Consider the following 12,089-nt stretch of genomic DNA (forward strand, 5'->3'; position numbering starts at 1 on the left):
TGGTGATATGCACGGGGATTTGGAGTATGACATTTGGATCATGAGTGGTGATGTTATTAAATGTTGGAATCCTGTATTTGTGAAGAGACTTGTACATTTGGAGTGTAAAAGAGCCACTTCTATCACTTCTGTTAGGTGGAGATCCATTATCCACGTAGGTTGGAAGATGCGATGTAGTGATAAAGGATTATCCTGTAGACTTATGATCTATGTGATTACTAGTTAGACATGAATTTAGTGAGCATGGTAGGTGATGAGAGAAGATATATGTTCTTTAGGTGGGAGCAACATAGAATGAGATATGATAAGCGTGGTAAGATCTTTTCATAGGGTCATTTATACATTTATTGCATATATGTTGCCCACTTGTTGATTAACTTGGTGTTAATATGTGGTTCTGTGTGAACATGATTTTTTGAAAAGATCTGTGTGTTATCCTATATAATTATAATATAATCATTGCATGTTCTTTTGCTCTTGATTGATTACTGTGAATATTTGCTTCTGCTTGGGTGTTCTTGATCTTAACCTCGGCAAGGACATGGAGCAGGTATGGTATGTGTTTCAGATTAGAAACACGAGGTAAGTTATTTGATCCCAATTTTATTGGGTACCTTGATTATGCAAGTATAAACTTTGTATTTTGTTTGCTTGCAGATTTATTAGGCATCAAGGTGGAGATTTGTTGGGTTTTGATATCCAATAAATTCGGACAATGATTTAAAATAGTTGGCAGATAATTTATTGACACTATAGAATTGGCTCGACTCGATTACGATCAACACTTTTGGAAGGCCTAAGTTGGAGTTGGATTGGTGGTTTGATTATGAGTGATTTTGGATTATTGTTGGTCCATTAACTAAGCCCATTGAGAGAGATATATCTTTGGCCCATTTAAATGAATAAGTTAAGCACAAACCTAATAACCCAATGTATATTATGCTTCTTCTTCCAACAACTGTGTGTGTGGTGTATGTGTATTTTGAAGAAAGAAAAATATAGTGAGGAGCCGTTTCTTGGTTGAGTGATTACCATTGGTACCTCTTTGTTTTCCCTTGCCTTTGTGGCTTGCAAATCACCACCACTGTCATCTTTTGTCGATGTACATCTTGGAGCAACCAAAGTGAAGGTGGAAGTTTTGGGTTGAGCCTCGATTGTTTGGTGTTCGTTTGGTTGTTTTTCGAGCCCGAAATCAAGATTTCTTGAGGGATTTCCACGACAATGACGGCCAAATTCGACTTGTTTTGCCAACGATTATATAGGTATACCATAAGTGCCAACCTCTAACATTTAACCTAGTTTTCCAGTCTTCAACAAAGCACATAGAGATTGTTTACATTTTTGTTCGAGAAAAAAAATACTCAATAAAGAACTAGATGTCAATTATATATTCCCATTGAGTATCAAGTTGTTAACATCTTAACTATGGCCTTGGGTTCTGCTCGATTTGAGATCCTCGAAAGCAAGATAAACACGGTTCAACCGTAAGCTAAGGATTTAGTATTAGACAAGCTACTAACTATATGCTAGTTATGTCTTTCAGTCTCTATAGTCATATTTAATCTTACTCGAAAATTTTGTTGGTCAAAGTCCACTTTGAATAAATACTAAATGAGTCTGCATTCCTTTCGTTAAGATAATTACACAAGCGATAAAAAAATTCCTCTCATTTTTTTCTGCCAACTTCCCTTTTAAAAATTGTAATCCATAACATTGACAAGGGTTGAGCACAATATTTTGTTATCAATAGATCAACGTAAGATTTATTATACTCTATCAGAGTTTCCTTAACAAGTAACAACCTAAGATTTATGACCATATTATGTTAGCTGTTCGTATTTTGTTCATTGTGTATAGAAATACGCATTTATTAACATCAAGATGGGGATAAATAACATAGTAATGCAAATAATAACCTTGAAGAGCTTGAAGATGTAGACTAGTGAGTTTCTCTTCATTGGCAAGAATTCTTTGGAAAAAAAGCTTTTGGGATCTCCCTTTTCCCATCACCATATTTTGCAGTTGTCAAAGCTGTTGGATAGCTTCTTTCCACGTCAAATGGAGTTGAAAGCTCAGAATTTAGGGCCCTTCCAATATGAAATAACTGGAATGCTTCAGAAAATTCCTCGACTGTAATAAGTTTGTAGCACTTGTCTTTGTTTATCCAATACTGTATAGCGATCTAGTAACAGAATATCATATTTCAATATAGCCATCTCTGAAAAAAATCCTAATCACATCACGAAGAACCTACAGTCTAGCTCTGATACCATTGTTAGGTGGTATTGGGCTTCTCTCACCCTAAAAGCTAGTTCAAGAAGTGAGGATTTCCCTCACACTTATAAACTGAATATCAACATCATCCACAATCGATGTGGGACAACCTTAATAATCCTTCTTCACACATCGGGCTTTGTAGGAGATAAAAAATGTCTCCCCCCACACATCGGGCCCTGTAGGAAACCAAACTCATCTCCACTTCACAAAACGGGACTTGCGGGAGACCAAACTCATCTCCCCCTCACACAAATCCGTATTTTCACGACTGTTGGATCGTAGACTCGTTGATAACAGGGCTCTGATACCGGTATTGAGCCTCTCATACCCCAAAAAACTAGCTCAAGAGATGACGTTTTGCATCACACTTATAAACTGAATACCAACCCCATTTACAATCGATATGGGACATCCTCAACAAACTACTGCTGATCTTTTGTTTATTTACCTGTATAAAAATGAAGTTTTAGCAGAACTGATAAAATTTTCGCCCTTGTTTGTCTCCCATTATATAAAAACTCTTTTATTTTATTTATTTTATTTTTATTTTTATTTTTTTCAAACACAAGTTCACACAATAAAATATTCTATATGTAAATCAAAAATATTTTTCTAATTTTTAATTACACATTCTCCGTAAAATTACTATTTAAAATTTATTTTTCTCAAAAAACTCTTTTTAATGGGAAGCCAATAGGGGCTTAATAATCACTAGCACATCATTTCAGTTGTTTCCAATGCATACTTCTTGCAAGAAGTCTGCTACCCCTTATCTTTCTAGGCATTTGAAACCCATAGATTTGAAAAATTCAAGCACGTATTCACGAGGGCCCTGATAAACAATCTGCCCCTCTGAAATGAGAATGATATCATCAAACAGATCATATGTTTCTAGTTCTGGTTGCAGTAGTGGAATGAGAGCCGTCCCCTTGAGAATATGGACATATCGCATAATCGAATTCACAACTTGAAAAGTTGTAGAACTGTCCAGGCCTGTTGATATCTCATCCATGAAAAATGCCTTTGCTGGTCCAACCAGCATTTTACCTGTAATTTTCATTGGCAAAAATATTTAAAGATTAATCATTAAAGTCTAATAAAACCAATAACGATTCTTTTACAAATATTTGTGAAGAAATGAAGCTTGTTCACCAGTTGTAACACGTTTCCTCTGCCCTCCAGAGATTTCTCTCAGATTTTATCTCCTACTGTGATATCTACTCAAGTATCCAATCCCAGAATCTGCAAAAATAGTTTACGCTAATTATCCACCCCACAATCAGAGGATAATGTCTACCAATTTATGTAAGTATGTGTATAATCAAATGCTTCAAGCTTGTGCTACCTTGATGAAAGTTCAGGGAACGTTCTACAACCACTTGGAAATTCACTGGAATATTTTATTATGTCAAATTCAAATTTTAGCATTACTAAGTTTACATTCTAATTTACTGTTTGACCTTACATGCGGAATTAATACAATTAATTGTAACAAGTCATAAATTAATTGTTGTCTAGATGATTAAATATACACTTCCAATTAAGCCTATGTTGAATTGTCAGTTTGCGTAAAATAAATAAAACAGTAACAACATCAACTCACAATATGATGACGGAGAAACTCCAACGTGGGTAAAATTCTGGGACCAAGCCAGTAGTTTCCACTATACCAATTCAGCTAGTACAAGTTATGCCAAACTCCATACCAAGTCAGACCCGTTGTTCTAGTCTCACGATCTACTGCTGTAGATACTGCTAGTCTCCTACTAGCTTCTCGATCTACCTCCTGCAGCCCAATCTATTTTCCAATACAGCCTCTTGGTCTCTAGCTGATTGTATCACCAAGTGAAATTCCAAGAACCTTCTGTTCTTGTCCAATTCCTGCATTTGTTTCCACCTCTCTCAATCTCCCAATGAGAGAGTCCCTTCCTCAACAGATGAAGAAATCCGGGTGTTTTCTTTACAAATAATGATGTTTTCCCCCAACAATGGATTACTCGGATCACAAGGTGTTTATGGATGAATTCCTTATTTAGTTCTGCTTTGGATCACTTGAGAGAATATTGAAGATGATATCTATGTAAAGCATAATATGACAATCTCTCTTTCACGTTTACGGCCTTTATATTTATAGTTGGGGGCAATTAGGAATCTAGGTCGTGTTAAACTTTCCAGAAATTGAAAATACGATTTTCCATATAACACCGTCGCTCGAGCGAATAGCGAGCGACGACACTTCGCTCGAGTGAACATTGAGCGGCGAGCGAGCGACGACCATTCTGCTTCTACTCTCTCAAGCGGTGGCAGGGTGAACAGCTAGCGAACTTTCGGCACCGCTACCTTGATTTGAACCAAACACTCAAACCCTAGTCCCTATCATCTAGCTTTCCTAAATTTCACCTTAAGTCCCTAACTTTTATAACATTGTACAATTGAGTCCCTGACTTTTACAATTTAGTCCTTTTGTCCACATAATCGCCAATTACACCTTTAGACCTAACATGAGAATATGTCTGTGACAACACTTGATTCTTGGCTTTCTAGAGCTGCAGCCTTGCATAAATATGAAAAACCATTATAATGCCAAAGAGAATGAATTCCAAAAAGTTGTAAATTTCTTGGTTTTGATACTAACTTGATGTGCTAGAATTGACATTAATTTAAAACGTCATTGCCATTACAAGTCAAATTGCTGTTATGTTGTCTTAACACTGTGAATTTTCTAACATTCCACAATATTTCTAACAACCATGATCATCAACTTAGATCTCCTCCATGCACATTTTAATTTTGCTGTGCAGTTCTAATCTCCGATGCTTAGACTTTTCATTGTGGAAGAAGTATCAGTCTCTACACTATTTTCCTTATTTGGGGTGAGAGGCAAAGGAGGGGTGGCTTGTTTTATTTTTCGCTTGCCTGGTTTTTTTTCTTTATGCTTGTATAGGCACTAGTTGTATGTCATATGAGATGTACCGTTAAAATTAATAATTGACTTTAGCCTTTAAGTTAAAAAGAGATTATATAGAAAATCTCGTGCTCTCAGCGAGCAGGATTCCCTACCGACATTTAGAAAACTATAACTAAGGCTATCTTGTCACATTAGAAGTGAGATGTTTTTCAATTCTATCATAATTCTATCATATTAAAATGTGAACATTTTATTTTTCTTGGTTAATATTTTCTTATGAAAGAACATAAATTTCCATTAAAGGCGGCAAGGTTTGTGACTTCGTGGGTAGCACTGTAGTGCTATTGCCATTTTTGGATTAAACGACATGAATTCCTACTGACATCTTCTGACAATTTTACAACATAGATAAAACGTAGGCATAATTTTGAATAAAAGAAGTCACTTTAGGAGATACCAATGTGAACAACATTCGCTGCACGCACATATCTTTTGCTCCTCTTATATCTTTTGATCCCCACATGAAAATATTGGTTCTGCCAATTTCTGCTAAACAAAAAGGAGGCCTAGGTAGAGGTGGCAATTGGACTGAGCCGCATGCAAGTTCGCCCCATGGACAACTTAGGTTCATTTTGAGACAAGAAATGGTTGAGTTGAGCATATTTTTTCATGGGGAGCATGCTTGACTCGTGAAATTATGAACCGGCTTGTGTATCAGGCCCCCACAAGCGGCTTATCTTGAGCTCGTAAACAGTCATAATTGTGACCAATTTTCAATTTTAAAAAAAAAATGGTCATAGTTTTTTCTATATAAACCCCCATTTTGCTTCATATTTTCCCACAATATCTATATTCTCAATTTACAATTGTTATAATCTCTATATTAACTCTTTTATTGTGCAATCTAAAATTTTACTTTTAAAGTTATTTTTCCAATTCTAGTATAATTTGATTATTCTATTACACATCAATGGGAACTTTATGCTCAAAATCCTAATCCAATTAGTCATTTATTTATGTTTTCCATTTATTATTCAAAATGAATTAAAACTTATATATATTATAGTAGTCAATTTGTTCAAGTCAATAATCAGTATAAAAACTAGTGAGCTCAACCAATTCTAACTTTAGATATAAATCGAGATCAAACTAATTTTTAGGCTTATTATTGACCTGAACAAATTGAATGTAAGAATTATGAATTGTTCTTCTTTATCACTTCCTCGAGTCCCTTCTTCCCTATTAGTTCTTTCAATGTCACGACATAGATTTTATAAGCAATGACATTGAAAGATATAATTTGGAAGATGGTACTCTAGAAATTAAGAAGAGTATTAAGAATTTTTCAGGACCCAAAAAATATAGTCAATTGCAGAAGTTAGTAATCAGCCTAAAATGTTCAAATTGGATTCATATTTAGAGGTAAAATTGGTTCAAAGATGCCGTCGATGTCTTCAAAATTCGTGAGATATATTTCATGTAATGCGTCTTGCATAGAGGTTTTAATGTATTTCTGTTTCGCGCGGGTTAGTCGCTAACAATTAAAAGGGGTCAGACGATTGTGTAAGGGACAAACCTCTTGAGACAAAGTCCCAAAAATGGGTGTTCTTTTATTGGCGATGACTTTACAATTGGAAATCAAAAACAAAATGCCTCCAAGGGACGCAAGCACACGAGTTACTAAAAAAAATGTTTAAGTCTAAGCTAAGGAATTTAAAATTACATATTCTCTGTTCGAGAGTTTTTGATTCGGTCTCTTGCTCTATATCTTTTCGCCCTTTTATACTCCATGGATGATCTCTTTGTGATCAACCGCCTAAAAACTGCTTGATCGTTCTACAACTGCCCACTTTCCTCGTAATGGCCAGCTTGTTATGAAACTGCCTTTCTTAACTGCTGCCATTACTCTTCGTCGTTCAACCGTTTTCGATTGAATTCCTTGAATCGTGGAACGTGATAGGGCTGCTTTAATAACTGCTTTGATAACTGCACTTCTTGATAACCACAACACTTTATGTTTGCTAAGACTTTGGGCGACTTGAAAGTTTGGACGAGAATAGAGTAACAGCTCTGGGCGACTGCATGACACTCCATTCGCTCAGATTCTGGGCGACTTGCAAACTTGGGCGATGGCGTTACCGCGTTCTTGGGCCTCCCTATTTGGGCCTTCATCTTGAATTGTTTGATTGGGCTTCGTTCTTTGGGCTATCGGATTTGGGGATCCTCCAATTGGGCTTCATTCCTTGGACCGTTTTATTTGGGCTGAATTTTTATGTGTCAACAATTACCCCCCAATATGGCAGAATTAATACCAATTATTAAATTTTGCTATATTCACTTTGTGTTTCCAGCAACATTCGAAATTCTCAAGAATTTCAATCATTGTTTTCTTCCATAGCTTGAAAAGGTGCGACGTTTTGCAAACCTTTATAACCCCCAAACACGCCATTTCACTGCACTATTAAATCACGCCTCACTTTTTCGCGTCTCTCCCACGATTTACTGTTCATCTTTTGCTTCCCTGCTACGTAACTCTGAAAAAACTTCGTTTCATCTCTAATGGCTACTTCACAATCTCAAGCTGGCGACTCCTTTAGTTTTGATGACTTTCAGAAACTTCTGAGTCGTCCATACATAACTCCGAGTTTTCTCGTGCCCGCCAATGTCGAACTCAATGAGTTCTACCTAGGTCCTTTCTTCAACAATGCAGAGGCAATCGAACAGGCGGCGGTGGGTCAGCTGTTTCCTTGTACTCAAAGCCTTCCATTTCTAAACTCTCTATCGCTGGGGCCACTTCGCGAAAAAGGTATTCGCACTTGGCCTAAATCTAATGTAGCCTTCCGTAGGTGGCATGCTCGTCTTGTTGGCCATGGTCCTACTAAGGCACTTTTTGACAATGCTAGGATTTCTGATTTGTTAGAAATCTCTATTCGACCCCCTACTTTTGATTCAGCACTTTTTTCGATCGCTTTGAGTTTTTGGTCTTCCGAGTATAATACCTTTATTTTCCCTCTTGGCCCCATGTCTATTACTTTAAGGGATGTTGGGGCCCTAGTGAATCTACCACCTTTGGGCGATACCATTTTTCCTGGTATCTTGGTTTCTGGTGGCGCCCCAAAGTTTGGTAAAAACTACACCGAGTCTTATTCAAGCCTGCAAACCCTTCACAATCATTCGAGCGCTGAGCCTTCCCATACTGAGTGAGTGGCTTTTCTTCTAGTTTGGCTTTGTAAATATGTTTTGTGTGTGCCAAGCATAAAGCTCTCCCTGAGTTATTTACCCATAGCGCACGAAGTAGCGCGTGGCAGGCCTTTGAATTTATGTTATTTCTTTTTGGATGCCCTTTATAGAGGAATGGCTTCTCTTCAAACCCAATTGAAGAATGGTGCATCTCCCACTGGTAGTGGACCTCTTTGGTTCACTCAACTGTGGTTGAGATCCTATTTTCCATTGCTTGGTGCTCCATCAATTTCTCGCTCCTCTGCTAGCTGCTATGGGCTAGCCATTGAGCCCTTGGCTCCTGTAAATATGTCTAGAAGGGACATTTTTTCATTCTTTTATTCTTTAGATTCAATCCCTCCCTTTTTTTTTCCTTTTTCTCCTTTTTTGACTCCAAACTATGTGCAGCCCCCCTCCACTATAGACAGCGCGAGCACCTCCCTGCTCATTTGGATCTAGTTTTTAACCGGGAGGGAGCTATTTCATGATATTTTAACTGGGACCAATGCCAAGGCAGGGGTAGAAATTTATGCTCTCCAATTTTTTGCTCGCCAACTTGGTTTCGGCCAAACTTGGCCTGTTCCTCCTTGCTATTCAAGGAACTTGATTGAACGCTTTCATATTATTAATAAGGCGGAGGCAGAGGCTATAAATGTTCGTAATCTTCTTTTAACAAGCTATTTTTCATTAGCCCCCTTCAATTCTAGCCACGCCATCCATTCTCTTTTTGAACAGCTCTGGTCGTCAGTGAAGCGCAGATTGTTTGCGACTGATGCCAATCGTGCCTTTCATTCACTAGACCAGCCGAGCATTTCTTCCCCTCTTCCTGTTTTAGTCACTCCTTTGTCCATCCGGAGTCCTTCTCCTCCTCGTCGCGCTAAACAGTCTGCTCGTCCATCTTCTTCTCTCCCTGCCAAGCCTACTACAGCCAAGAGTGCCCCAACCCGCAAACGGTCAGCCTCAGCATCTCCCATTCTGGAGAATGATGTTGATGATGATGATGATGATACCCCTCTTATCATCAGGAGAAAGGTAATTAAATTGCTTTACTCACAAGCATACTTTTCCATACTTGAAACTTTTCTGTGTGCTGATGATTTATTTGGATTCCTCAGAAAAGTTCAGCCTCTCCTTTAAAGGCTTTAGCATTGGCAGCTCCTGCTCCATCATCCTCTGCTGAGGCTGCTTCATCCAAATCGGTTGATGAGGGGACTATGCTTAAAGAGACATCTTCAGTCCCAGAACCCTCATCACAACCCATGGATGAGCCACCTTCTTCCCAGGGCGTCAACCCCCCAAACATCGAAGCAGAAGATAATTCAGTTTTTTGATGCCTTACCTTTGCTTGTGCTATTGGTTTCTGATTTGTTGCTCTTGAGTTCTGCAGATACTCCTATGAGTCTGCCCGTTGTGGCAACATCTTCTCGCTCAGACAAGGGGAAGTCCTCACGAATGGAGGAGTTACAGATGGCAGACTTGGCTGAGGATATGCCATCTTCCACGATTGTTGATGAGGTACTCTTTGCTTCACTTTTATTTCCATCTTGTTCGTTGTAGTGAGAATCATCAATATTGGCAATTTTCTTTGTAGGATGCTGACAAGATTGTGCGTTCTATCCAAGACTTATTTGCTTCCTGGGGGCAAGTCAAGACATCTCGCCCTGCTCCATCTGATCGTCCTGCTGCTTCTTCAGAGGAAGATTTGAAGTTCCTCAAGCAGTCGATATTTGAGTACGTGTCCTTCATGGATATGGACATTGGTAGGGCTAGTGCTGCCAGACACAAGGATAAGCTTGAGCATTTGAATGCAAAGTTGGAGCAAGCACTGACACTTCCGTCGCTCAATCTTTCTGCCGATTTTAAAGCGATGTTGAAAGTTATCCACTCCGAGGTCCTTTCTTTGCTGGCCAAGAATGCTGAACTAAAGGCCAAAAGTACTCAATATCTTCGCGTCGTATCTGAAAAAGAGTCTCTGCATCTGGAGATCAACAAGGCAGAGGATGAGTTGAAAGAGATCTCTTCCGAAGTCATGATTGAAGACTCTTTGATGGTTAGTTTGACTGCTCAGATGAAGGAACTTCAAGCCAAAATGGACGACTGCAAGGCGAGAATGGCTGCTAAAAAGCGCAACGCCTCCCAAGGAATTGAGCGAACTAAGTCTTTGATATGATGTCTTTTTCTTTTGTAATTTCGCATTTGATTTTCCCTTTGTAACTATGTTCATCATTAATGAACATATATGTTAACTTCTTGTGCATTTATTTGACGTTTGTCTTTTAATCGTTAATTCTTCAAGCATTTAACTGTTTTGTGCTAAAAATCTTGCACATTTTCTTTTGATATTTCCACCACTTTTCCCAAGACTTTGGGCTATTTAATTCCATTTACTAGGCAGAATGTGGCTGCTCATATTCTGTTTCTTCATCTCCACCCCTCTATAAATGCACGTATGCTTCGCATTTTCCATTTTCCATCTTCATCTTCATTTTCTCTTTCGAAACCAATTTGCTGCCATTGTTTGACATTCTGACAATCAATCCGAAACCTTCGTCTTTCTATAAAAATGGATTGTTTGGTCCGCCCATTTTACTATTTGCCTTAATGTCACCTTTGGTGTGGGAGATATAGGAAATATTTTTTGGCCAGCAGCAAAGTTTTACCATCAAAGTTCTTTCCATTGTCTCTTTGTCCTTTACAAGGAGTTGATGATAAAAGGCAATTTTTGGGATGCTTGCGGGCCACCTTGCTTGCTGAGAGTGCTTCTCAGCCTCTTTGCCCGCCATTGCAGCGATGCGTTTAGGAAGGTTTTGAGGCCAGTCCACCCTCTTACTCGGCGATCCCACCATTGTAGCGATGCATTTAGGAAGGCGGTGCGAGACTAGTCCACCCTCTTACTCAGCGATCAACCGGGAGATTAGTTTACTTTTAATTGTAGTTTGTAGAGCATCCATTATTGGTATTTTTGCATCTTTGTAATGAACGTTTGATAATAAAGGACTTTATTTGAACGTATTTCGCTCTGACCTTGTTATCCTTAATCATTCAACATATTTTGATTATGCTTTTATCTGTTCACATTCCCATAAAGAAGGAACATATTTTTTCAAATATTTTTCGTTAATGAATCTCATGTGCTTGGTGTCATCTAAATCTTCCAAGTGATACGCTCCATTGGGCAACACACTGTTTATTTTGCATGGTCCTTCCCAATTGGGCGACCACTTCCCGTACTTTGGACCCTTGCTATCCAAAGGAAGTATCGTCTTCCAAACTAGTTTACCCAAGATGAACGACTTAGCTATGACTTTTTTATTATAAAACTTAGCCATTCTTTGTTTTTGAACTTACAATTTATCTAAGACGTCCAACTTTAATTCGTCTAACCCCAATAAATTTTGAACTAGTGATTCGGCATACTCATCATCATTCAACTTATGTTGCAAGCACACTCTAATCGATTGCACGTTGATTTCCATAGGCAAAATGGCCTCCTGCCCATAAACAAGTTGGAAAGGAGCAACTTTGGTACTTGACCGAGGTGATGTTCTATAAGCCCATAAGGCCTTGTTCAGATATTCGTGCCAATTTCTGGCATTTTCATCTATCATCTTTCTGATGATATTTTTTAGAATCTTATTAGAAGATTAGGCTGTCCGTTGGATTGAGCGTAATATGGTGTGGAGTT

At 38.3% G+C, this 12,089-nt stretch overlaps 1 pseudogene; it reads right to left on the reverse strand.

The window, feature by feature from the left end:
* The window catches only part of LOC111372784, a 32,634-nt pseudogene that overhangs the window by 7,403 nt on the left and 13,142 nt on the right, over positions 1-12,089 (reverse strand).

This window comes from Olea europaea, unplaced genomic scaffold, assembly GCF_002742605.1.
Source record: "Olea europaea var. sylvestris unplaced genomic scaffold, O_europaea_v1 scaffold1026, whole genome shotgun sequence".
In the NCBI taxonomy this organism is placed as follows: Eukaryota; Viridiplantae; Streptophyta; class Magnoliopsida; order Lamiales; family Oleaceae; genus Olea; species Olea europaea.